At 50.4% G+C, this 25991-nt stretch overlaps 1 long non-coding RNA gene across 6 annotated transcripts; it reads left to right on the forward strand.

The window, feature by feature from the left end:
• LOC147651397 (uncharacterized) lies at window positions 1-25991 on the forward strand. 6 transcript variants are annotated; one of them, XR_015274313.1, is made up of 20 exons: window positions 1-124; window positions 851-980; window positions 1638-5075; window positions 6997-7794; window positions 15495-16305; window positions 17058-17249; window positions 17459-18183; window positions 18262-18305; window positions 18400-18465; window positions 18650-18729; window positions 18802-18957; window positions 19810-19873; window positions 19952-19995; window positions 20080-20155; window positions 20340-20419; window positions 20492-21594; window positions 21673-21716; window positions 21808-21852; window positions 22722-22765; window positions 24339-25991. It is a non-coding gene; the product is annotated as an uncharacterized LOC147651397 (long non-coding RNA). The 6 variants fall into 6 exon arrangements; XR_015274314.1 differs by having other exon boundaries at window positions 6997-7078; window positions 17058-18183; XR_015274318.1 differs by lacking the exons at window positions 1-124; window positions 851-980; window positions 1638-5075 and adding an exon at window positions 5654-5801 and having other exon boundaries at window positions 7116-7794; window positions 17058-18183.

A 25991-nucleotide genomic window follows, 5' to 3' on the forward strand; every position in this document is an offset into this window, starting at 1 on the left:
AGTTCGGCGGCGAGCGGTGGAGAGGCGGCGGCGGAGAGGCGGCGGCGGGCGGCGGCGTGAGCGGTCCAGGGAGCACCGGTGCGCCAGGACGGGAGCACTGCGCTCACTGAACTGGGGAGCGCCGGTGAGGTCGGGCGCCATGCCCGCGTCTGCTGGGGCCAGAATCTGGGGGCCGGCGGTGTCCTGGGGCGGCGGGGCTGGTCGTGGCCAATTCTTTCTGCCACGTCCTGGGCTTTTCGGGCGGCCGGAGGCGGGTGCGGGGTCTGGAGTGGCACAGGGAGACGAGCTGTTGTTTCTGCGGGACAGAGAGGAGCTGTTTTGTAGTTTCTGGATTGAAGATAATGTTTAAAATATCGAGAATAAAGCTGGGGTTTTTTCGTTTTTATTATTTTAGTTTGATTTTGTTTAAAATAATAACGATTTTCTTTATTACATTGCTTTATTTTGCTCGTTTTATTAAAATAATAAAATTATTATTAATTATAATTACTTTTAACAAGATATTTTGTTATCCTTATATGTATTAGTTTAACGAAGTATTAATAAATAATGATTAAATATTATCTACTATTATTAAATACTATTTGTTAATCATTATCTAATTAAATATTTTTATTTATTAGAGTGTTATTATTTACTAATTATAATGTAATACTATTAAGTATTACTTATCATTAATTATGTAATTAAATATTTATTATTTATTCGTTAGCTAATACTTATTAATTTTTATTTATTGATTATTAATTAAATATTAATTAAATATTATTTATGAATTATTAAGTAAATATTGATTAATTATTTATTAGCTCGTTATTATTTATTATTAAATTATTAATTCAAACTCTAGGTGATTTCCAGGAGCAAAAAAAAGGTGATAGTCAAGGTGCTTATGAACTGGTGTTAAAAGACAAATTCTTCATTGTCAATCCAGCTACCATCCTTGTTCAGTTAAACTCTGCAACAGATCTCCCACAAAGGTAATTTTCTGCTTCTCTGGCTTAATTCTATTCATCTTTTAGAGAGTAATTAGCACTGCTTGGTGTTCTTTTAAGCCCAACTAATTGCACCTTGTTTTAGGAGAGAAAGTTAATGCCTCTCCATGTAGGTTAGTGCAGCAATTTATGATGAGAGCTGGGACCAGGCAGAGGTGTCGACCAGGGGCACCATTGCTGCTGCTGCTGCTGCTGCCGCCGCTACCAGAAGCCTGGTGCTTGCTCCATTGCAAAGGTTTCCCAGTTTTAATTTGAGCTGTTTTCTGGATGCTGTGGCTAGCAGCAGTGAGCCCACATTGCCAGCGGCTGCCTCTGCTACTCAGCAATGGTCAGAGGGTTGCAGGACAGACTTGATTGCGCCTGGAAGTGTGTGGCAGCAGAAGGATGCCCACAGCACACCATGGTCACATGGTTATAGAGTCATAGGGGATGGTGACAGGGCCACCACCTGCCACACAGTCAGAGGGGCGCAGCCAGGACCAGCTCTAGTGCCACCAGGGAGGCAGAAGGGGCTGGATGTGGCTGTGAGGCAGTGGTGTGACCCTTACAGGGAAGTCCTCCTCTGGGATAGTCACTTTGTAGTGATATCTGTAGGTCAAGACTCGTGCTACAGTAGCATTTACCAAATTGTTCTTTGCTCAGTTGTGTCCTGCTGTTGCTGCTTCTGAAGGATCATGGAATCACAGAATGGTTTGAGTTGGAAGTGACTTTAAAGCTCATCTCATTCCACCCTTGCCATGAGGAGGGACACCTTCACTAGACCAGGTTGCTTCGTCCTGGCCTTGAACACTTCTAGGGATGGAGCACTTCCACGATGGCTGTTTGAATTCCTTTCCCTGCAATGGCAAATGCCTTTGCTGGGGTTCCTCTGCTGAAATCACACCCTGACCAAATGTAACACCAACAAAAATCTGGACTTGTGCCAGACTGCCATCATCAGAGCTCAGCCAGCAAACAGTGCTCAGCAAAAGGCAACTAGACATTGTGTTTGGAGGCCTCATTTATGGAGCTGCTGATGAGGCATCAGTGACTTTGATAATGTCAAGGACTAGAAAGCAAATGCTTCCACGATAAATCTTGTCTACTTTGAAAGTAGGTTATACTTTGAAAGCGCTTTAGTTCTTAGGAATTTAATATTTCTATGTCAATTGTAAGACAAGTAATTGGATGGGGAGAAGGTTGTTACCGGAACCTGAGATCAAAGGCAGGATTTGAAATGATGTGCAGGTGGGTGTCTTTGTTCACTGCAAATGTGACTCTGGAGGTTTTGCAGGCACCACTTGTGTTTGAAGTCATGGAAGCACATATTCTGAGGTGGAAGGGATCTGCATGGATCAACTCCTGGCCCTGCACAGAACACCAAAATCCACCCTGTGCCTGAGAGCATTGTCCAGATGCTTCTTGAGCTCTAGCAGCCTTGGGGCCATGACCATTCCCTGGGGACCCTGTTCAAGTGCTCAACCACCTGCTGTGGGAATACCCTTTACCTAATATCCAGGCTAAACCTCTCTGCACGCATGGCAGAGAAGACCACTGTCCCAGCACCTGCCATGCCCAGGGTACTCATCCACAGACTGGTGTGTCCATGGAGGGAGGGGCTCCAGACCTGGGCTTAATCCTCCCTGGGAGGAATGCTTTCCCTTCCATGAGAGCGGGTTGTTTTAATCGCACTAAGCAGTTTATATTGAGGTTATCGAAAACTCTTTCTGCCCATGCTGGGAGATACTTGGGTTGTTTCTAGAAAAAACTCTGCCTCCTCCTGCCCTCACTCACCCCTTCCTCTCTAGGGAAGGAGTTTCCCACATCCCATATGCAACATTTCCCTGATCTGTCCCTTTCCAAATTGCAAGCTGCACAACTGTGAGCTGGCATCAAGACTCTGAGGTAAGCACAAACTGCCTGAATCCGAGCCCTCCCTGTGGGGCCGCAACCCCAGAGCCCCTGGACATGGAGCATAGCTGCAACACCATGGCTGTGGATTTCCCTGAAAGGATGAAGCAGCACGGTGGAAGTCCCGGGGCACTGTCTGAGGAATTGCCCTCCCTGTGCCGTGCTCTCACCTGGGGACAGCAAGAATTGTACAGCCCTGTCCCAGAGCTCTATGCCCAGCCTGCCTGAGCAGTGAGCAAAATGGGATCAGTTTAATTATAATTTGATATTCCAGCCTTAAACTTTCTGTAAACCAGTGGCTGCTGGACAGGTGAGCTGGACTCCTGTGCCTAATGTAGATTGATAGCAGATCAGCTTTTCTGTCTCAATTTGCTTATGACCTAGAGAATTAGCAGAGAGGATCTGTTATCCTGCCAGTGCACTAATGGCTTTGGCAAGAGAAGAGCTCCCGAGGGAAGCAGCGGTATTTGCTAACCTTTCCGCAATTTGCTTTACATAATAACACACTCCTCCAAACGTCCACAGCGTGACTGGCCATTCCCCTTCGCCTGCACGTGCCTTGATACTTCACTTTTTAAATTTCACAACTAGTGCACAGTAAGAAAAGGTGCTGAATGCCTCATGTCATTCATCTTCCCTCTCCCTTCAGAGGCTATTCTTAGCCATGCCATCGGTTTAGCAATTCAGAGGGAAGTACTTTTCCTTTTCAAGGTCTCTAAAGATTTCCTATTTCTCTATGTCCAGCTAGAAAAGAAAAACAATCTGAATCTGCCTGCCAATCTGCCCTTCAGCTCACTGGTTTTCTCCAAAATGTCTTGCAAGGCTGGGAGCATAGCAGAAACCCTCTCTGGGGGCACTTCTAAAGGCAGTAGGACAACTGAGCACACAGTGTGCTGAGGATGAGGCAGGACACTCCAATGACACACCATCCTAATGAGCGTCTGAAAATTAGTTTTTCAGGAACAGGCAATGGGAGTGGAAGCAGGAGCCCAAAAGGGGGAATGAAATTGCTAGTGGTGAACCAGAGAAAATGCAAGTTAATTCTCCTTCTCCACATACCATTGTGGAGTGGGAATTGCAGCCTGTCTACTGAGAAGCAGAGATCAGCACATCTCCTTTGCTTGGAAATGGCTTTGCCTAATATCCCAGTGCCCACGGACTGAGCTCAGTGCCCTGTGAGGAGGCACATGCTGCAGGAGGTAGCTGCTTGGACCCTGTGGCTGTGGGATCTTCTGCCCCAAGCACTGTCAGACTCATTCGTGGAAGGGGCACAGCTGATAGGCCTTTCTCAGACCTGGTCCATGGCAAGCATTTCTCCAGGGATGCAGCAGTCACAGCTGTGCCTCACCCAGGTAGGACAAAACAATGGAAAACTGATCAACTAACTAAATTAATTAACTAATTAAAATTAACTGAGTACACATGCACCAGCCCAGTCTCCTTCTCTTCCTACTCGCAAGCAACTCTCCCCCACATGCAGTACTCAGGGGTGGGAGCTATACAACTGGGGATGATAAATGCAGTTAGTCCAAGCTGCCACCATCACTTCATGTGACAGGTATGTTCAGACACTGTTCTCAGCCCTATAGTCTCCCTGCACACCCACCACCCACCATGCCCTCCCCAGGAATCACGTAATTCCTCACCCTGACAGCCCAGTCCAAGTGCCAGCAGCTGCAGCTATTGTTGTTACATGCTGCCATTTATGAGTGTTTTTATTTCAGATTATTACGATTTTTTATTTTATTTTATTTAGATTATTTTATTCAGATAATTATATTAATTATTCAGATTATTATTATTATTCAGATTCTTGACGTTAAAAGCCCATAATTAAGATAATTAAAACAAAGACATTTGCCTTGTAATCAGCATATATTTCAATAAGAGGTTTTAATTTACAGGTGAAAGTTCTGAGCTTATTATTTAAATAATGTTATCTATATTGACAACATGCTATATAGATCTGATTGTTTAGGGTGTTTATGATACTCCTTTATTTTTAAATCCTTTTTCAATTTGATGAACACACATCAAACCTCCAGGACATGAGAGAGAGTAGCTCCTCAGGGAAGCCAGGCAGACCTGTGTTAGTGGTTGCTGGGATTGCCATGGGGAGGCACTATACAGAGCCACAGCTTGGTCGAGGCACTGCAGTGATTCTGGAATCATGCAGTACAGAACTGGAAGGTATCCACAAGAATCACTGAGTTTAACTCCTGGCCCTGCACAGGACAATTCCCAAAATCCCACCATCTGCTTGAGAGCATTTTCCAAATGCTTCTTTGACTTCGGGTCGGCGCGGCTCGGGTCGGCGCGGCTCGGGTCGCCTCGGGTAGACAGCCGAGTAGCCCCGGCTCGGGTAGACAGCCGAGTAGCCCCGGCTCGGGTAGACAGCCGAGTAGCCCCGGCTCGGGTAGACAGCCGAGTAGCCCCGGCCCGGGTAGACACCCGAGTAGCCCCGGCACGGGTAGACACCCGAGTAGCCCCGGCCCGGGTAGACACCCGAGTAGCCCCGGCCCGGGTAGACACCCGAGTAGCCCCGGCCCGGGTAGACACCCGAGTAGCCCCGGCCCGGGTAGACACCCGAGTAGGCACGGCCCGGGTAGACACCCGAGTAGCCCCGGCCCGGGTAGACACCCGAGTAGCCCCGGCCCGGGTAGACACCCGAGTAGGCACGGCCCGGGTAGAGACCCGAGTAGGCACGGCCCGGGTAGAGACCCGAGTAGGCACGGCTCGGGTAGAGACCCGAGTAGGCACGGCTCGGGTAGAGTCGGGTCGGCTCTGGTCTGCTCGGCCCCGCCCGGCCCCGCACGGGCCCGCGTTCCCGCTCTGCCCCCGGTACAGTCCCGCACGGCTCGGTACAGCCCATCACGGCTCGGTACAGCCCATCACGGCACGGTACAGCCCATCACGGTACGGCCCCGCTCGGGGCGGTGCCCGGAGCCGCGCGGCGGGGCCGGGACGGAACTGGAGAAGGGAGCGGGACCGGGCAGAGGCCGAGAGAGGTGCGGGGTCCGGGGGAGCCGAGCGGAGCGGGGACAGCCGGGGACGGGGGGATACTGGTGGGGAGGGGGGCCCGAGCTGGGATCTGGGGGAACTGAGGTCTGGGTTACTGGTTGTGGTGGGGTCTAAGTTACTGGTGGAGTCCGGAGAAACAGGGCTTCGTGGTTACTGCTGGGGCTTGGGGGAACTGGGGTCAGGGTTTCCTTGTCGGGTTTGGAGGGACTGAGATCTGCGTTCCTAATGGGGTGTGGGGTTACTGCCTCTGGTCAGGTGTGGGCTTAAAGTTGGGGTTACTGGGGTGTGGGGTCAGTGCAAGGGTGGGGGAATGGGGCATAGGGTGGGTGGCCCAGCTGGGCTGCTGGGTGGGATGCAGTGCGACAGGGTGGGGTGAACGTGCCTGGGCTGGGGGTCCCTGGGTGTGGTGAGGGTGGGTCAGCTGCACTTTCGTTGATGCGGGTTGTCATCCCTTGACGGTGGCCTTGGGCTGTGGGTCCCAAGTTGCCTGGTCTCCCAGGCAGTGTCTGACCTGGGATGGGAGCCTGGGGGCTGCTGCCCCATCCCACATCCGTCCCCACAGCCCCTGCTCCAGCAGTGTCCCCATGGACAGCCTTGCTTATGGAGTGGCCGCTCTGTGTTTTCTTCAGAAAAAGGAAAAAAAGTTCCCTTTCTTTACTGCTGAGCTCATTCTTAAACATTTATATTAGGGGGGTTTGCGGGGAGGGGAAATAATTGTGTAATGTCTTAGGAGCAGGGGAGCATTCCAAAAGCATGACTGCGGGGCCTTTTCCAGCACTAGCACTCTGGCAGCCAAGTCTCTCAGTGGCCGCCAACCTCCCTAAACCCAGCCCCAGCCTTCCCACCCCTCCGGGAGAACGGGACTGTGATCCCTGGCTTGCATCTGCATGGAGTGGGCTGCGAGCAGGGGCTTGGCTGAGCCCCCTCAAGCTAATATCCCTGGGAAAGTGTTCCAGTTGGGAAACTGGACACTAGAGGCAGTGGTGTGGCTGGCTGCGTATCATGGGGACTAGTTGCGTTTTGTTTCTATTTTGCCAAGTGCTTTTGGTGTCCAAACAGTTTCAGTTTATGTCCAGCTCCTCCTCCTCAGCTCAGGTAGACACTGCATGAGATTTTATGGACTTCTGCTTGAATCCAGGTTCCTGACAGCTACAGCTTCTCCAGGGAAATATGTAAGTGAAAATAAGCCAAGTCACTATCTTGCTACAGGTTATCAGGAACCTTTAACCAGGGTCACCTTCCGACTTGCTGTTTGCACTGGAGAGGCGCACTGACATGAAAAGTAAGGATTTGTATTAGCAAATAGTGATCGGCGCTGGGGCAGGCAGGCGTTGCACAAGTACAGGCATCTGCTGATATTGTGGCATGTTGTTGGGAGCTTTCAACAAGACATTTGCGCTACCGTGAGGCTGGGAAGGCTGTCACTACTGCAGGAGGTAAAATAAGAACATGGTATGATGTCCTTTGGAAAAGGAGGTAAGGGCAGGCAGCTTTTCCCACACTGCTCAAACACTTGTGGTTTGACCTTTGTTTAGGCTTTCAAATTCTTCTGTTCCAAGTCCCTTTCTCTGTTTTGCTTGTGGATGTTTTCTGGGGGATTTAGCAATGAAAACGAGCCACCCCGGACACTTTGCTCCAGGTCTAGGTCTGGGAAGTTGCCCTTTTCCACTGGAGTGTGTGTTAAGCCCAGCCTGCCTGGTTGTGCACAAATATCTCCAAAACTATGGGAAAGGTCTAAACTTGTGCACTGCGTTGAGCTCCTACTTTGACAGTCACTTGTCATTTGGATATAGCAGGTCTGGAGGTCTGAGGAAGGTTTCAGGCAGCTCTCAGTGGTAAATACAGACATTTTCCTTGGTCTTTGCTTCTGGCAGCAGAGGGATGGCAGGTGAGCCAGGAGCAGTGGGCAGCGGTGGTGTGGGTGGGCGTGGGTCAACCCTGGGTGTCGGCGAGGGCTGCTGGCCAGGGCTGAGGGCTGCTCTGTGCTGCACAAACTGCACAGCTCGGCCAGCCTGGGGGCTGGATGAGCATGAAATTACAGGTGCTGCTTTGCCAAAGCCAGCGCCACTTGGATGGTCTTGCTGCAATCCCAAGCTCTGCCCTGCCCTTTGTATTTCCCCTCAGCACAGCCGTTTGCTTCCAGCCCTTTTTGGAAATGTTTTCTGCCATTCAGCCTTAATGATTCCATGACTCTGTAGTAAGAGTCCCTCCGGTGCTTGCAACAGTGGCTGAGACACTTGTCCTGTACAACCTTGGCCATGGCTTAGGTATGTCAGCAAATGAAATTCCCCTCAGTGGATATCCCTGTGGGGTTTAATTTGGAAGTTTCCTTACTTTATCATTGTACCAGTGAGTCCAAACTGCTAAAACTATTTCTGTAGTGGAACTGCCCCACAGCACTGGGGGTATCCCTGTGGGCAGTGTCCCTGCCAAGGGGCTGCTCCCAGCACAGCTCTTTGCCCCCCCAGCCCTGCCCAGACTCAGAGCTGTGCCTCTGGCCAGGGCTGTGATCCCTGGTGTGACTGGTCTGACTGGGGTGGGGCCGTCAGCAGTGCTTGGGAATTTCTGCTTTGGAGCAAAACCCCTCTGTTACCTCTAGGAAGTTGAGTCTGGCCAAGGAGGTTCATTGAAAGATTCCTGCCCCTGGTTGGAGTCCTTCAAAGCACTGACATCTTTGTCTGCTATTCCTGAGTCCCCATAGCGCAGACACTGGATGATGGACACATCCTGCTGCTGGAGGAATCACTGAGTTCAACTCCTGGCCCTGCACAGGACAATTCCCAAAATCCCACCATCTGCTTGAGAGCATTTTCCAAATGCTTCTTTGACTTCTGTCAGGCTTCAGGCTGTGACCACTTCCCTGGGGAGCCAGTTCCAGAGTCCGTGATACTCTACAGCATGAGTTTGGGTGGCCTCAGACCTCTCCAAAACACTCAAAAGAGAGATTCTGGCTCTGGGAAATTATTTCTCACTCTACTGTGTCAGAGGCTGTTGAAAATAGCTGCTGTCAGTATCCAGGAGTTCCTGTGTGTCAGCAGTGGGGTGAGAGATTGTAAGGGGCTGGCTGTTCACCTTGCCAAAGGAGCTGGAGTATCTCTGATGTTCTCTGATTTGCTCTCCATCCCTGGTTCCTGGGGCAGCCTCACAGGCAGCTATCCTTCCTCTGTTCCAACAGGGGCAGGGTACTCCTGGCTGCTTGTGCCTCCATTCCGCCCATGCCCTCATCCTGCCCATGTCTCCATACCGCCAAACATGGTCTTACAGAACAGGCAGCAGCAACAGCAGACCTTGCTCCTCCTCTACACCTAGAGATTGCCTTTTCCACCCAGCAATATCTTTTGGAAGGTTTTTCACAGTGACATTGTCCCCGTGAATGTTGGTGTCAGCCCAGTAGCAGGCACGCAGTTCCACTTACCAGGACAGTGCCTGCAGCCAGACTTCTGCCAAGGAGAGGGATGGGGAGGGTGGTGTCACCAATGTCCCTGTGCTGGCTGGGCTGCTGGGTAACAAGTATCTGCTCTGTTCACCTGACAGTGCTCCAGAATACAATGCACCTTCCCTCAGCTGCAGCTGGCAGCCCTTCATTTCTCAGGCTTAAAAATAGTCACAGGCATTATAAACAGCCCTGCATGGAACACAACAGAAAACTTGTTTTTCATCCTCTCCACGTTCCTTGTGGGAACAAATGCTCTTATCTCCCTTCTGTGCTCGGTTGACTGCTCTGTGCAGGACAGAGACGTGGAATATACAGCACATCCAGCACCATGCCTTGTATAGAGGAAATTATCTGTTTGTTTATTTCTGCTTCTGTGATGTTCCAAGTTCTTCAGCGGAACCAGGATGAAGCAGCAGCCACTGGAGAATCATTTGGAGACCGGTGCCCACCAGCCTCTGAGCTTTCAAAAAAAATCTGCTCACAGAGGACAGACTTTGGCTCTTTCTCAAGAGCGCCTTCCAAATCCAAGGGCTGTCTGGCATACTCACATTAATGAACACTCGCACATTAACAGTTATGAAGTTTTTACCTTCTGCTAAAAAGGTATGAATTATGCGTCAGGGAAATACAAGAGTTAGCGGTGTGTAAAGAGCTTGGAGCGGCCCACGGATCCGGTGTGCGGAGGCGGCACAAGCCCTGGGGTTTTCCTATCTCTGCCAGCCCCATTCTGGCTGTCGGCAAGTCAGCGCACGGGCTCCCATCCCAGTTTGGTGCATTATTGGAGATGCAAAAACACTCGCTCGTGGTGAGAGACTTCTCCAGGGTCAAGCTGTTCAAGTATAAGCAATTTATTACAAGGGTACAAGGAGGGGAGACCCGTGTCCGCCACCAGCCTCGGCGTCCACGTGGTCAGGGGGAGAGGAGAGAGAGCAGGTAGAGCAGGGGAGGTGAGGTTGGAAGGGGGAGGGAGGGAGTAAGAGAGCAACAGAGGGAAAGAGCAGGGAAGGCGAGAGGGGTAGGAGCAGGGAGAGGGGGCTGAGAGTTAAGAGGGGGGAGAGGGGAGAGGGGTAAAGGGAGGAGGGAAGAGAGAAGAGTAAAGAGGCAAGAGGTAAGAGTAAAGTGAGCAAAGTTCTTGTTACAATCCAATATATCTTTTTCTATCGTGAATATTCTAATTACCAGAAACCAATCACCATGAGACACACCCACTAAAGAATTTACATACAACCTATGGGCTTCCCTGTATTAACATACAGTGTTGCATTTTATACTCTACAGAGCTTTACAAGTTCTTTCCTTGCTTCTTTACTTTTGGACTCTTCTTATCAGCAGAAGGACATTGTTTTATCAACAGGGATTCTCCTCTAGCTGGCTAGGCTATTGTTCTTTGGTTAACCAGTACTCAGTATCCTATAACTCAAAGCAGGCTTTCATTTCTACTTTGATTCTAGCCTTCATATTTTCACAATCTAGTGCCAAACAATCACATTCATAAGGTTTCCCTGTTTCACCTTCCCCAACATCTCCCCTGTCTCGATGAACTATTTAAGATAATAGAAACTGTCTTGTTAGTTTTTGCACACACTGAAGTATAATGGGTACTGCTGCTAAGACTACAATTAACACTTACTAAAACAATTAAGCTTATTTTACAGAGTTCTCTTAGCCAAGGTGCAAAGCTTAAACCTTTAAACAAATTGTCCAGCTTCTCTAACTTTTGACGGTCAGATTGATTCACTTTAGAATTATCAATGAGTTTGGTTGGCTAAATTTTTCAAATTTTGCAGCTGTGTATGAATGGGAACAGTATGATCAGACAAACAGATGGTATCAAAGCTTGCAGTCTTTGGCTAAGGCAACCCAGGTATTTATCTTGGACTGATTTACAGGTAAAGTTTTACTACAAAAATTAAAGCAAAAGGGTAAAAACAACACGCATTCATGCAAATAACGGGATTTTGGTTTTTTGGGGTTTGTTGTTTTTTTTTTTTTTTTCTTGAACCGTCTCTGGTAGATCACTTTCTCTCAAAGTCTTTCTAAGTTCCTTTGCTTGAACTGTCACTGTTTGTGCTACAGTATCTGCATGTGAATAATCTTTCTTTATTTCCCTCCATTTCTCGCTCCCGTTCTCCCCCGTGTTTCGTGGCTGCTGCTGGTGGTGCAGGGGGTTTCAAGAGTCGCGCGCGCTGTTTTGTCAGGGGCTGTGACGGTGGCCGCGTAGGTGAACCCGGAAGTGGCAGCACATCGGTGCGAGGTGGCCGTGGCTGTCGCTGTTTCACATTGTCGGGGAGAGTTGTTGGCGCAGCAGATACAGACGGGATCTGTGCCGGTGTTAGCAGTGGGGCAGACAGGCGGGGGCCGTGTTCCGCCGTCGGACGGCTTCGGTGGTGGACGCGGGGGCGTGAAGGCGCATGGCGGGGACTCGACAGTGGCTGGGCTGGGCGGTGGCAGAGGCAACCCGGGTGTCAGCAGTTGTAGAGCCGGGGTCCCGTGCCTGTTCTCTTTCTCCCCCTCCGCAGTTTGAGAGGCTGGCACAGGGGGGTGGCACGGGGGGCCCGGGGGCGGCGGCGGCAGGAGCATCGGCGATAGAAGCGGTGACTGCGCATGCGTGCATGACGTCAGCGCCGCAGGGCTGCATGGGGGAGTGGTGTGCGGCAGCGCGAATTTCGGATCGGCGCGCGCCGCACCGCACAGAACGGTGTTGCTGGACGGCGGCGGGGCCGGGGCCCGCGGCCCCACGGACGCCGGAGCCCGCGGGGCACCAAGGCAGCGCGGGCAGCACGGAGGGGGTGTAGGGGAGCTGAGCTGCAGGAACCGCGATGCCGAGGGCGGGCGGGGTGGCGCAGCCGGGAACCACGGTGTCGGCGGGGGAAGGCGGGACCGCGGGTATCGCGCCGCCGGGGATCGGCGGAGCCGCAGCGGTGGCAGGGCCCATAGCCGCGGGGACGGTGGAACGGGGCGGGACCGCAACATCGTGGGAAGCTGGGACGGCAGGAGGGGAGCAAAAGCGGGGGGGCGGTGGGACGGGGAAGGCGGGGGGAGGGGTGGGAACGGAGCGTGCCGGAACTGGGGTAGGGGGAACGGGGGCCGCGTGGTCGGGGGGAGGAGTAGGAGAGACGGAGGTCACGGGGTACGGGGGGCTGGTCGCGCCTTGTGTATTCGCAGCACACATTTCTACCAGTGCTCTGCAGGCTGGGAGGAGTTTAGCGGCTGCCATATCTCGGCGGGAAATGTTATTGAAAAGCTTATTACCAACTGTGTCCCAGAAATCTCTGGTAAAAAAATCTGAGTGTTTTGCGTTTGGGAAATTAACTAGAGTCCAGGTTAGGAGGGTTTTTAGTTCTCGTTTAGGCAAATTACTTTGGCTGGCTTTCAGTAAGAATTTTAGTTGCTTATACAGCTTTTTGTCTGGGGTTGAACAGTTCTGACCCATGATAGACTGGTTTGTGACTCACCTCTTATTTAAATGATGTTGGCTCGTCTCTCAGAGCTCGGGCGATGGGTGCTAGCCAGGCACCTCCCGTCCGTTCTCGGGTGTCACTTAGTAATACTCGCACATAATCACGCTGCCGAGTCGTCTAAAAGCTACGTTTGGACACTGCAGCGGAAAAACTTTTAGAGAGATCAGGGTGCAGATGCTGTGGCAGCGTTTTCCCCTCGCTCGACCACGTAGAGGCTTTCCCCGCCCAGCCCAGGTGGGACGTCACCTTGCAACGCCCCCCTGAGCTCCACGGGGGCTCCACAAAAACCAGGGGTTCAGATGCTGCTTGGCAAGCTTCACATCGAATAAACCACGCAGGGGGGCGTGTCCCGTGTAGCACAGAAGAGACGTGGCTTCGCCACACCTCTCAGTGCCACAGGGCCCTGCGGAAACCAGGGGTGCAGACGCTGCTCGGCGACGTCCACCCCGAAAAACCCACGCAGGGGGGGTGTCCCGTGTAGCACAGAAGAGATGTGGCTTCGCCACACTTCTCAGTGCCACAGGGCCCTGCGGAAACCTATGGGCTTCCCTGTATTAACATACAGTGTTGCATTTTATACTCTACAGAGCTTTACAAGTTCTTTCCTTGCTTCTTTACTTTTGGACTCTTCTTATCAGCAGAAGGACATTGTTTTATCAACAGGGATTCTCCTCTAGCTGGCTAGGCTATTGTTCTTTGGTTAACCAGTACTCAGTATCCTATAACTCAAAGCAGGCTTTCATTTCTACTTTGATTCTAGCCTTCATATTTTCACAATCTAGTGCCAAAACAATCACATAAGGTTTCCCTGTTTCACCTTCCCCAACAGTGCCTGCCCAAAGGCTGGCCTGGGAAGTCTGTGAGCATGTCTGGCTCTGCTCTCCCTGGGAAAGACACAGCTGCTGCTGCTGCTGCTGGCCCTGCCCTTGATACGCCACCAGCTTCACCACATTGGACTTTCCCCACAGAGTGAAAATAATGAAAACCAGAGCCACGTCATTTTGTTGTAATAAGGCATTTTCTGCAATCCTTCACAGCCTGCCCTTCACTGCCACAGGGACTAGCTCTCGGTGGTGCCTTTAAGCCTGGCAGTAGGTTTGGTTTTTGGGAACCGCTACGTATGTTTGCTTCCCGGGGTGGGGAGGGCTCATTGGAGGTTTTCTCCCAAATTTGCCCTAAACCATGACAGGGGACCTGACTACATGGGGCTGGGTGTTCATCCCACTCGTGTGCTGCAGCTATGGCAACATTGCCTTCCCAACCTCGTTCCCTAAATTAGCTGCTATTTAGGCTTTGTTTATAGCTCTGCTTAAGAAACAGAGTGTTGCATGTAAAGGTTCTTATTTATTATTTGGCAGATGGGGATCTGTTAAATTCCAGTTGGAAATGAGTTGTGGGAAGATCAGGCTCTTTGCAGAAACTTCCTTCTAAAACAATGGAACAGGACCAGGGACACGGAACTCACGCACCTATGGCACTGCCCTGGGAATGAGGGACAACAATTAACAAAATTAACTTCACAGAATCATAAAATGGTTTGGATTGGAAGGGCCCTTAAAGCTCATTACCTCAGCCCTGCCGTGGGCAGGGACTCCTTTCCCAGGCCAGGTTGCTCAGCACCATACAGGATTCTGTGCCACACCTCCCAGGTCCTGTTGTGCCACTCATGCCCATGATGGTCTCCTGCTTTATGTATGCAGCAAATCTTGTAAGATTTCCTGTCTTTTTTCTCTTCCTTCTCTCCATGCACAGTCCATGAACAGCCACCTCTCTGCCTGCTGCTCCGTATGGAATTTTTACAGGTGCAATGTACATTTTGACAAGGATTGTGAAGGCCCGAGGGCAACAGAGATATTAATTGCACACTGAATATTCCACTCATTACTAGGACAAAGCTTCCCATTAAATAATTCACAAGTGGAAGACATGCTGAGGAAACTACCTCTCCAGAATAGTGTCCAGGCTCCCATGAGCTGAAGGAGAGTTGCAAACAAGCAACAGGCAAACGGTTTGACATAGTTTTATTTTCTCCCAGTACCACTATGATCTATAAGCCATAACAGGCAGATCTTTCCAAAGAAGCTATAAGAACTCATTAATATTCATGCTTTTAAATAACGAGGCAGCAACGGCTCAGCAGCGATTATACCCAGTAAATTTTGATGCACTCAGTTCACATCCCTAGAGGCTCCAGCTCTATCAGCTGGGATGCTAGGTGAAGGACAAGATGCTCTGCTCCTCTCGTCTTGCTCTGGCTTGTCTCCCACCAATCCAGCCGCTGCTGTTTTCCATCAGTCTGCATCTCTCAGCTAGTGGCTGTGCTCTAGGTAAAACCCCACTGCTGTGTTTACCCATGTAAGCCAATCCTCGAAATCTGGCACCAGGCAGCATTCAACATGAACCTGCAGTTAATTACACCTTCTTGCTAAAATAATTGAGTAGCCTACATTCTGATTGCAGTAATTGCATCCTCATGAACTTACGTGTCAGCTTGTTGCACACAACTTTGGTGCTCCATAATATATATAAACATATAAAAATATATATAAATACCAAGTTAAGTTCATAGTTCAATCTCGAGGCACCTGAGGCACAAGGAGTCCAGAACCAACCTCCTGAATGGAGAAGGCTGGACTTGATGTTCTTGGAGGTCTTTTCCAAATTTAATGATTCTATGATTCTATTCTATAGTCACTCCAGGAGCTCAGCTGGGGGACGGCTCTGTTCCAGACCTTGTCAGGTCCCGAGGGTGCTCAGCACCATCCCGGGGGTGCAGGATGAATGCCGAGGGTGCTCAGCACCATCCCGAAGGCGCTCAGCACCATCCCGAGGGTGCAGGATGAGTCCCGAGGGTGCAGGATGAGTCCCGAGGGTGCTCAGCACCATCCCGAGGGTGCTGAGCACCATCCCGAGAGTGCAGGATTAGTCCCGAGGTTGCTCAGCACCATCCCGAGGTACCTCTTCTACCTCACCACTCCCTCTTCAGAGCCCCAAAAAAGGGATGGGTTATCAGGAAAAAAGGGGTTTAAGCTGAGGGAAAAAGCTTCCTTTTCCACAATTGCCTGTGTTCAAATTGAAGAGGAATCCACTTTCCCTGCAATTTTAATAGTCTCAATGGGAGGTAACTGTGCTTTTTCTGTGCTGTTAGAGGTATCAACTGACAGAGACTGTCCATTTTCTATTTTTTCCCACTTTAAGTGGAACGGGAAAGCATGGATGATGCTTCCTTATGGATCTGAATTAAGGGGAAAATGCCCCCTTTTCCATCACCAGAGAGATTTAAAGTGAGGAAAACCACTCTTTTCCCCAATATCTGAGGGGTTTAAATTAAAGGGGAGAAGCCATTTATTTACCACTGTATTTGTTTAAATGGAGTTAGCTGTCCCGTTTGCTCATTTTAAGCGTTGCCTTTTCCAGCATTTCAAGGGTTTAAAGCTGCATTTCAGGGCACTTCTACCCACACCCTGGCACCAAATATCTCCAATGGGAGCGAGGCCAGCAGGTATGTAATGGTAATGCCACCTGGGAGTCCATTCTTTTTCTTATTTTCATTTAGAATGTAGACAGCCCTGATTAAAGGTCCCTATGAGACACCATTCAAATCAATACTATTCTTCTCCACCCTAATTAATCACAGGTGGAGTGCTACTTAGTAATCACTGAAAAATAATTATGGAAGTCCATAAATTATCCAACTTAGCTGGCAACACTGCTGAAACACAAAGTTTTTCTTCTTACCTTTTTTTTGTTCCTTTGCTCCATTGTCCTGAGTAATTGTAGCAGAAAAGAAAACATTGTTTTTTTCCCAAAGAGTTTTCTTCTACGCAGAGCTCCTTACCTCAAATTTAACTCAGAGGAGCCAAACAGCTACGCTCCCTCTGAGGGCCTTTATACCCGGTGGGATTTGCCGCCTCCCCTTTCCCAGGCATCGTGGGAAAAAGAGGCGGGCCCAATTAGGGGTATATTAACCCCAGGCTGTGCTAAGGGGCATTATTCCTTCCAGGGGAATCAGCAGGGGTAAAGAGGGTTTAGGGTTCCTCTCTCATTTCAGTGAAGAGGCTCTTTCAATTTGCTTCAGCCTGCTAAGAGCAGGCATCTTTTTGGGCATTTGAAGCAGCAGAAGTTTTGAAAACACCTCAAAGAAAACAATATTGAATACAGGGAGTATTTAAGTTCATGGTTTTGTGTTGGGGGTTCAGGGGCAATAAGATGCTTTTATAATGACTCTTCTTCTTGGCTTTTTTTTTTTTTTAGGAGAATTTCCAGAAGTTCTAGGTCACATCAAGTGCGATACTTCAGATTCTCTCAGCAGATTCATCGTAACACAAAAGGGAACCGCCCCCGCAGCAGCTTTCCTTAGCAGCGGATCGTCCCCTCGCACAGATTCACTTCAGAGAGATAAGACGAGGGCTGTGGTCACAGAGGGGATAAAAACAGGGCGGTGGGGTAGGATTCACACCGGTTAGGGGTTTTGAGTCAGCTATGCGGGGGGGAAGGTTTGGGAAATGGCCTCTGGGGCCACAGTGCGGGAAAGGCTCACTTTAGCAAACAATGCTGAGGCAGGCAGGGCAGAGCAGTCCCAGGGTGTGTTGTCACTTGTCTCTTGTGCTTTCTGTATCTTCTGTACATCTCGTGTAACATATCTCTTGTCTTAGCCCTCCCAGGAGCTTATAAGAAACCCCAGGTCCTTCCGTTCATCTCCCATCTTTGCATTCCTCGGCCCGGCACCGGCGAAGCTTCTATGCGGGAGTTCGGACAGGCGTCAGAATCGCATCTGTCTTTAGAAGCATGTGATCGGATGTTTTCTTAGGTCTCGTTCTCAGCTGTGTCAACAGCTATATGCAGCAGTGTTTCTTTACAGTGGATAAGGACTTGTGCCGATTCAAAGGCAGGCAGAGGCTTCCAGCCACAGGATTCTCAGGCATCCGTCTCTGCGGTTCTTGGAAAATAGTTGTTCCGTTAGCATCTTTTCCCTCCAGGGTCATCGGATCCCGGCAGGCTCGCCTCGGGTCCCTCCTCGGTCATCTCGTTCAGCATTCTCTCGGTCCTCGTGAGGACTTTCTTGTCTCAGAGAGTTTTCTCTCCCTGTCACGTCCCCTCGTGTCACGGGTGTCTGGGGGTATTTGGTCCGGAGCTGCTCTGCCCTGGTGCCCAGCCTGGTTGTAGGTGTTTAAGGACAAGTCCCGGGCACTTGTAATTGGAGATTTGTAATACGGGCTGTAGTTGGAGTCTAGCTGGTATTCTTATGTTGGCAGCAGGTGTCTGGAGCTGTGAAGTTACCCTGCAGCACTTTGACTTTTTTCCTAACTTTCTTTCAGATTCAGACAGATTGACCTCCTGGCAGAACACCTGTCCTAGATGAGGGGGTCCCCCTGAGAAGGTCGGTCACGGTTTTACTTTGCAGCGGGGCTGGAACCGGTCACTGTGTTACAGCTCTGCTCTTTGTATTTATTTCTAGGAAGTAAAGCCGGATAGCAGCGGGGAAGGCGAAGCAGGTGGAAGGTGAGCCTCGGTTGGTGGAGAGAAGCAGTTGTTCTTGCTGGGGTCTCAGTTTCTGGTGCAACTCCAGGCATCCCTGCTTGTTGGTGTGTTTTAGGCTGCCTCCTGATGCTGTGCTGAGGCCCCCTCACTGACCTGCCAAGAGACCCGGTTTGCTTCTCTGGTGAGCCCCAGCAAATATTACCGGAGTCCGTGACGAAGCCTCGACCTCGTCCACGTGTCGGTGCGGTCCTGGTACCCTTTAGGCGTGGCCGAGGAGTCACGGCAAGTCGGGGGCGTCGGAAGGAGCGGCGAGGGCGTGCTCAACTTTCAGTGACGCTACATCGCCTTCTCTCCGTTTATCCTAGGCGTACCCTGCGACGACAGCATCCGCCTCGGAGCGTGGCCGAAACGTGCGGCCGGAGGACCTGGGAGTTCCTAAGAGCTGGTGAGTAAGAGTTGGGTTTTGGTGAATATGCCACTAAGATTGTGCACTTATATTTGGTTTTCTTTATCATAGGTGATGATACTTGTCTGAGACAACAGCCCGGTGAGAGAAGAACTTCCCAGACAGCGAGGTGGCTTTGTTTGGCTCCAGACCGGCCTCTCGCCGTGACTCACATCTTCAGCCCTCTGAGAGATAAGTGGAGCCCACAGAGGGGATCAAAGCAGGGCGGTGGGTCAGGACTGAGACTGGTTTGGGTTTTTGAGTGAGCTTTGGGGATGGGGAGGTTCTGGAAATGACCCCATAGGCCCCAGTAAGGGAAAGCCTCACTTTGGTTCGCAATGCTGAGGCAGGCAGGGCAGAGCAGTCCCAGGGTGTGTTGTCACTTGTCTCTCGTGCCTTCTGTGTCTTCTGTGCATCTCGTGTAATGTGTCTCTTGCCTTAGTCCTCCCAGGGGCTTATGAGAAACCCCGGGGTCCTTCCGTTCATCTCCCATCTTTGCGTTCCTCGGCCCGGCGCCGGCGAAGCTTCGATTCGGGAGGTCAGACACGTGTCAGAATCGCATCTGTATTCAGAAGCACGTGATCTTTTTAGGTCTCGTTCTCAGCTGTGTCGACAGCTATGTGCAGCAATGTTTCTTTACAGTGGATAAGGACTTGTGCCGATTCAAAGGCAGGCAGAGGCTTCCCGCCACAGGATTCTCGGGTATCCGTCTTTGCGGTTCTTGGAAAAAGTTGTTCTGTTAGCATCTTTTTCCTCCGGGGTCACCCGACCCCGGCAGGCTCGCCTGGGGTCCCTCCTCGGTCATCTCGTTCAGCATTCTCTCGGTCCTCGTGAGGACTTTCTCTCCCTGTCATGTCCCCTCGTGTCACGGGTGTCTGGGGGTATTTGGTCCGGAGCTGCTCTACCCTGGTGCCCAGCCTGGTTGTAGGTGTTTAAGGACAAGTCCCGGGCACTTGTAATTGGAGATTTGTAATACGGGCTGTAGTTGGAGTCTAGCTGGTATTCTTATGTTGGCAGCAGGTGTCTGGAGCTGTGAAGTTACCCTGCAGCACTTTGACTTTTTTCCTAACTTTCTTTCAGATTCAGACAGATTGACCTCCTGGCAGAGTACTGCATCCCAGATGATGGGCGTCCCCCTGAGAAGGTCGGTCACGGTTTTACTTTGCAGCGGGGCTGGAACCGGTCACTGTGTTACAGCTCTGCTCTTTGTATTTATTTCTAGGAAGTAAAGCCAGATAGCAGCGGGGAAGGCGAAGCAGGTGGAAGGTGAGCCTCGGTTGGTGGAGAGAAGCAGTTGTTCTTGCTGGGGTCTCAGTTTCTGGTGCAACTCCAAGCATCCCTGCTTGTTAGTGTGTTTTAGGCTGCCTCCTGATGCTGTGCTGAGGCCCCCTCACTGACCTGCCAAGAGACCCGGTTTGCTTCTCTGGTGAGCCCCAGCAAATATTACCGGAGTCCGTGACGAAGCCTCGACCTCGTCCACGTGTCGGTGCGGTCCTGGTACCCTTTAGGCGTGGCCGAGGAGTCACGGCAAGTCGGGGGCGTCGGAAGGAGCGGCGAGGGCGTGCTCAACTTTCAGTGACGCTACATCGCCTTCTCTCCGTTTATCCTAGGCGTACCCTGCGACGACAGCATCCGCCTCGGAGCGTGGCCGAAACGTGCGGCCGGAGGACCTGGGAGTTCCTAAGAGCTGGTGAGTAAGAGTTGGGTTTTGGTGAATATGCCACTAAGATTGTGCACTTATATTTGGTTTTCTTTATCATAGGTGATGATACTTGTCTGAGACAACAGCCCGGTGAGAGAAGAACTTCCCAGACAGCGAGGTGGCTTTGTTTGGCTCCAGACCGGCCTCTCGCCGTGACTCACATCTTCAGCCCTCTGAGAGATAAGTGGAGCCCACAGAGGGGATCAAAGCAGGGCGGTGGGTCAGGACTGAGATTGGTTTGGGTTTTTGAGTGAGCTTTGGGGATGGGGAGGTTCTGGAAATGACCCCATAGGCCCCAGTAAGGGAAAGCCTCACTTTGGTTCGCAATGCTGAGGCAGGCAGGGCAGAGCAGTCCCAGGGTGTGTTGTCACTTGTCTCTTGTGCCTTCTGTGGCTTATGTGCATCTTGTGTAACATCTCTATTGCCTTAGTCCTCCCAGGGGCTTATGAGAAACCCCGGGGTCCTTCCGTTCATCTCCCATCTTTGCGTTCCTCGGCCCGGCGCCGGCGAAGCTTCGATGCGGGAGGTCGGACTGGCGTCAGAATCGCATCTGTCTTTAGAAGCATGTGATCGGATGTTTTCTTAGGTCTCGTTCTCAGCTGTGTCAACAGCTATATGCAGCAGTGTTTCTTTACAGTGGATAAGGACTTGTGCCGATTCAAAGGCAGGCAGAGGCTTCCAGCCACAGGATTCTCGGGCATCTGTCTTTGCGGTTCTTGGAAAATAGTTGTTCCATTAGCATCTTTTTCCTCCGGGGTCACCGGAGCCCGGCAGGCTCGCCTCGGGTCCCTCCTCGGTCATCTCGTTCAGCATTCTCTCGGTCCTCATGAGGACTTTCTTGTCTCAGAGAGTTTTCTCTCCTTGTCATGTCCCCTTGTCTCACGTGTCATGGGTGTCTGGTGGTATTTGGTCCGGAGCTGCTCTGCCCTGGTGCCCAGTCCGGTTGTAGGTGTTTAAGGACAAGTCCCGGGCACTTGTAATTGGAGATTTGTAATACGGGCTGTAGTTGGAGTCTAGGTGGTATTCTTATGTTGGCAGCAGGTTTCTGGAGCTGTGAAGTTACCCTGCAGCACTTTGACTTTTTTCCTAACTTTCTTTCAGATTCAGACAGATTGACCTCCTGGCAGAACACCTGTCCCAGATGAGGGGGTCCCCCTGAGAAGGTCGGTCACAGCTTTACTTTGTGGCGGGGCTGGAACCGGTCACTGTGTTACAGCTCTGCTCTTTGTATTTATTTCTAGGAAGTAAAGCCGGATAGCAGCGGGGAAGGCGAAGCAGGTGGAAGGTGAGCCTCGGTTGGTGGAGAGAAGCAGTTGTTCTTGCTGGGGTCGCAGTTTCTGCTATAACTTTAATCCCTTGGTTTTTTTTTATTTTAGGTGGTCTACTTGCAAGATATCCCAGCCCAGGATGCTGGAGGACAGGTGGGTGCAAGCTCTGTGTGTGTTTTGGTGTTTTAGTCCCTGGTTTGCTGCTAATCTTTAGTTCTTGAAGATAGAATGAAAGAACCACATCACAAATCCCACCTTGTGGATCCTGACACACATTGGTGTCACGGACAGGATTCTGAGAGACAGAAGGGGTTGCAGGTTTATCGTGCAGTCAGTATCAGGGGAAAGACGTTTCGCCTCAGCCGCCCCTAGCCTGCCACGTCGGTGAGCAGTGTCTAGAAAGCAAGGGAGGTGACTCGAATTTCTTAAAAACAGCACATGCCTCAGGGCAAAGCACCCCACACTCGTTTGAGGGCTCTGTCTTCAGAACTTTACAGGCGTTCTTTGAGTATGATAAGTGGGACTGAGAGGTTTTTCTGTTTAAAGTCCCTGGTTTGCTGCTAATCTTTAGTTCTCTAAGATAGAAGGAAAGAACCACATCACAAATCCCACCTTGTGGATCCTGACACGAATCGGTGTCACGGACAGGATTCTGAGAGACAGAAGGGGTTGCAGGTTTATCGTGCAGTCATTATCAAAGGAAAGACGTTTCGCCTCAGCCGCCCCTAGCCTGCCACGCTGGTGAGCAGTGTCTAGAAAGCAAGGGAGGTGACTCGAATTTGTTAAAAACAGCACATGCCTCAGGGCAAAGCACCCCACACTCGTTTGAGGGCTCTGTCTTCAGAACTTTACAGGGGATCTTTGAGTACGAGAGGTGGGACTGAGTGGTTTTTCTTCTGTTTCAGTCCCTGGTTGGCTGACAAGCTTTTGTAGTCCAAGATGGAATAAAGGAACCACATTGGGAATTCCACCTTGTGCATTGTGACAGTAACTCAGTGCTTTTTTCTTTTCTGTCTTTGCAGGATTCGGCGTTGCCCCGAGCACGGCAAGGAGCAGAGATGAGCAGGTGAGTTGGCATTTTGAAGCTAAGTTAGAGGACAGGGCTGTAGTGGGATGGGCTCCTCTGAAGCCAAGGGAGAGGGTTTCTTTGCAAGCTCGCCAGAGCTTTTGCCGGGCAGGGCAGTTCCAATCCATCTTCTTGTTGTCTCGTGTTTCACGTCATCGGCCATCTCAGCCTCTCGACGTCATCGTGGATTTTTTCGCCTGAGGAACCGGCCTTCGCATCCGCAGCTATCGCCGCGTTCACCCGGCAGACATCGCCAGCGACTGCCTTGTACCATGCCTGCCTCTGTAAAACTAACTGCATTGTGCCTGCCTCTGTAAAACTAACTGCATTGTGCCTGCCTCTGTAAAACTAACTGCATTGTGCCTGCCTCTGTAAAACTAACTGCATTGTGCCTGCCTCTGTAAAACTAACTGCACTGTGCCTGCCTCTGTAAAACTAACTGCACTGTGCCTGCCTCTGTAAAACTAACTGCACTGTGCCTGCCTCTGTAAAACTAACTGCACTGTGCCTGCCTCTGTAACTTAACTGCATTGTGCCTGCCTCTGTAAAACTAACTGCATTGTGCCTGCCTCTGTAAAACTAACTGCATTGTGCCTGCCTCTGTAAAACTAACTGCATTGTGCCTGCCTCTGTAAAACTAACTGCATTGTGCCTGCCTCTGTAAAACTAACTGCATTGTGCCTGCCTCTGTAAAACTAACTGCATTGTGCCTGCCTCTGTAAAACTAACTGCATTGTGCCTGCCTCTGTAAAACTAACTGCATTGTGCCTGCCTCTGTAAAACTAACTGCATTGTGCCTGCCTCTGTAAAACTAACTGCATTGTGCCTGCCTCTGTAAAACTAACTGCACTGTGCCTGCCTCTGTAACTTAACTGCATTGTGCCTGCCTCTGTAAAACTAACTGCACTGTGCCTGCCTCTGTAAAACTAACTGCACTGTGCCTGCCTCTGTAACTTAACTGCATTGTGCCTGCCTCTGTAACTTAACTGCATTGTGCCTGCCTCTGTAAAACTAACTGCACTGTGCCTGCCTCTGTAACTTAACTTAACTTTAACTGCACTGTGCCTGCCTCTGTAACTTAACTTAACTTTAACTGCACTGTGCCTGCCTCTGTAACTTAACTTAACTTTAACTGCACTGTGCCTGCCTCTGTAACTTAACTTAACTTTAACTGCACTGTGCCTGCCTCTGTAACTTAACTTAACTTTAACTGCACTGTGCCTGCCTCTGTAACTTAACTTAACTTTAACTGCACTGTGCCTGCCTCTGTAACTTAACTTAACTTTAACTGCACTGTGCCTGCCTCTGTAACTTAACTTAACTTTAACTGCACTGTGCCTGCCTCTGTAACTTAACTTAACTTTAACTGCACTGTGCCTGCCTCTGTAACTTAACTGCATTGGTTTGGAGCTGCCCTGCCCTGGCACAGAGTTAGAGTTAGGTGGAACAATTATAAAAGGTTACAGTTCCTCTTTTCTATGAGGTTTTTGTGTAGAAAATATGTGGGCCTAGAGGGTGGCTGAGTCATAGCTACCATAGAATTCCTCACTGACCACCTTGTGTTGTCTTGCAGGTCTCTGATGCCTATTTTCTGAGGATCTACCGTTTGATGTTGAGAAGCAGCAGTGAGAAGATATCTCAGGGCATTTTGTTCAGCAGAGTGTTTCAAATAAGGGTTGCGGTCACTGTGCGAGTTAGTCTCCTGCTGCGTGTCAGAGTGTGTCTGTCTGTGAGAGTCGGTGGGTCTGGGTCTGCTTGTGTGCATGTGTGTTGAGTGGTTCTAACCTCGTATGTATGGCTTTTGCTTTCTAGGACTTGCAATTCACTTTTAAATTTAGAATAAAAAATCCCCAGCTGGGGGGGTTTTTTTTTTTTCCCTCCCAGCTGGGGTTTTTTTTCCTCGGTCCCGGCCGGTCTGCGAGGCGACAGTCATCGCCAAAGTTTGGGCACGGACCGGCCCCGGACCGAGGTTTTCGTCAGGCAGGCTGATTTTGAGGCCCCCCGGGAACCGAGTTCCCGTGGGGTGGGGGGGTGTGTGTTTGTGTCGAGTGGTTCTAACCTGGTATGTATGGCTTTTGCTTTCCAGGACTTGCAATTCACTTTTAAATTTAGAATAAAAAATCCCCAGCTGGGGGGGTTTTTTTTTTTTCCCTCCCAGCTGGGGTTTTTTTTCCTCGGTCCCGGCCGGTCTGCGAGGCGACAGTCATCGCCAAAGTTTGGGCACGGACCGGCCCCGGACCGAGGTTTTCGTCAGGCAGGCTGATTTTGAGGCCCCCCGGGAACCGAGTTCCCGTGGGGTAGGAGGGGGGTGTGTGTTTGTGTCGAGTGGTTCTAACCTGGTATGTATGGCTTTTGCTTTCCAGGACTTGCAATTCACTTTTAAATTTAGAATAAAAAATCCCCAGCTGGGGGGGTTTTTTTTTTTTCCCTCCCAGCTGGGGTTTTTTTTCCTCGGTCCCGGCCGGTCTGCGAGGCGATAGTCATCGCCAAAGTTTGGGCACGGACCGGCCCCGGACCGAGGTTTTCGTCAGGCAGGCTGAATTTGAGGCCCCCCGGGAACCGAGTTCCCGTGGGGTAGGAGGGGGGTGTGTGTTTGTGTCGAGTGGTTCTAACCTGGTATGTATGGCTTTTGCTTTCCAGGACTTGCAATTCACTTTTAAATTTAGAATAAAAAATCCCCAGCTGGGGGGGTTTTTTTTTTTTCCCTCCCAGCTGGGGTTTTTTTTCCTCGGTCCCGGCCGGTCTGCGAGGCGACAGTCATCGCCAAAGTTTGGGCACGGACCGGCCCCGGACCGAGGTTTTCGGCAGGCAGGCTGGTTTTCAGGCTCCCGGGAACCACGTTCCCGAGGACCAACGACAGCAGGATTATAATGGGGCGGTGGAGAGGAGTGTGAAGGTGAGTATGTGTGCGAGCTGAAGCCGGCTTCTGTGGCGAATGAGTATTGTGTTTTCTGTGTGCTCCTTGTGGTTTGGCATAGCAGTAATAATGAAACAGCATGTATTGACCTTTCCAGAACTGTAGAAATAGTTATATTCTGTTAATATGTATTTGGCTTGTATTGTTCTGTATTTGCATTTGCTGCTGTGTTTCACTGTATTACTCTGTATGTGAATTAGGAATTTTTCAGTGTGTACATGGATTGTATTGTAATGCATTTGTCTCCAGTTTCTCTGTGTTTTGCTGTAGTGTAAATAAATTCATTAAATAAAGGTGAATAAACCTTCA

This window comes from Cyanistes caeruleus, chromosome 10 (genome assembly GCF_971803275.1).
Source record: "Cyanistes caeruleus chromosome 10, bCyaCae1.hap1.1, whole genome shotgun sequence".
Classification (NCBI taxonomy): Eukaryota; Metazoa; Chordata; class Aves; order Passeriformes; family Paridae; genus Cyanistes; species Cyanistes caeruleus.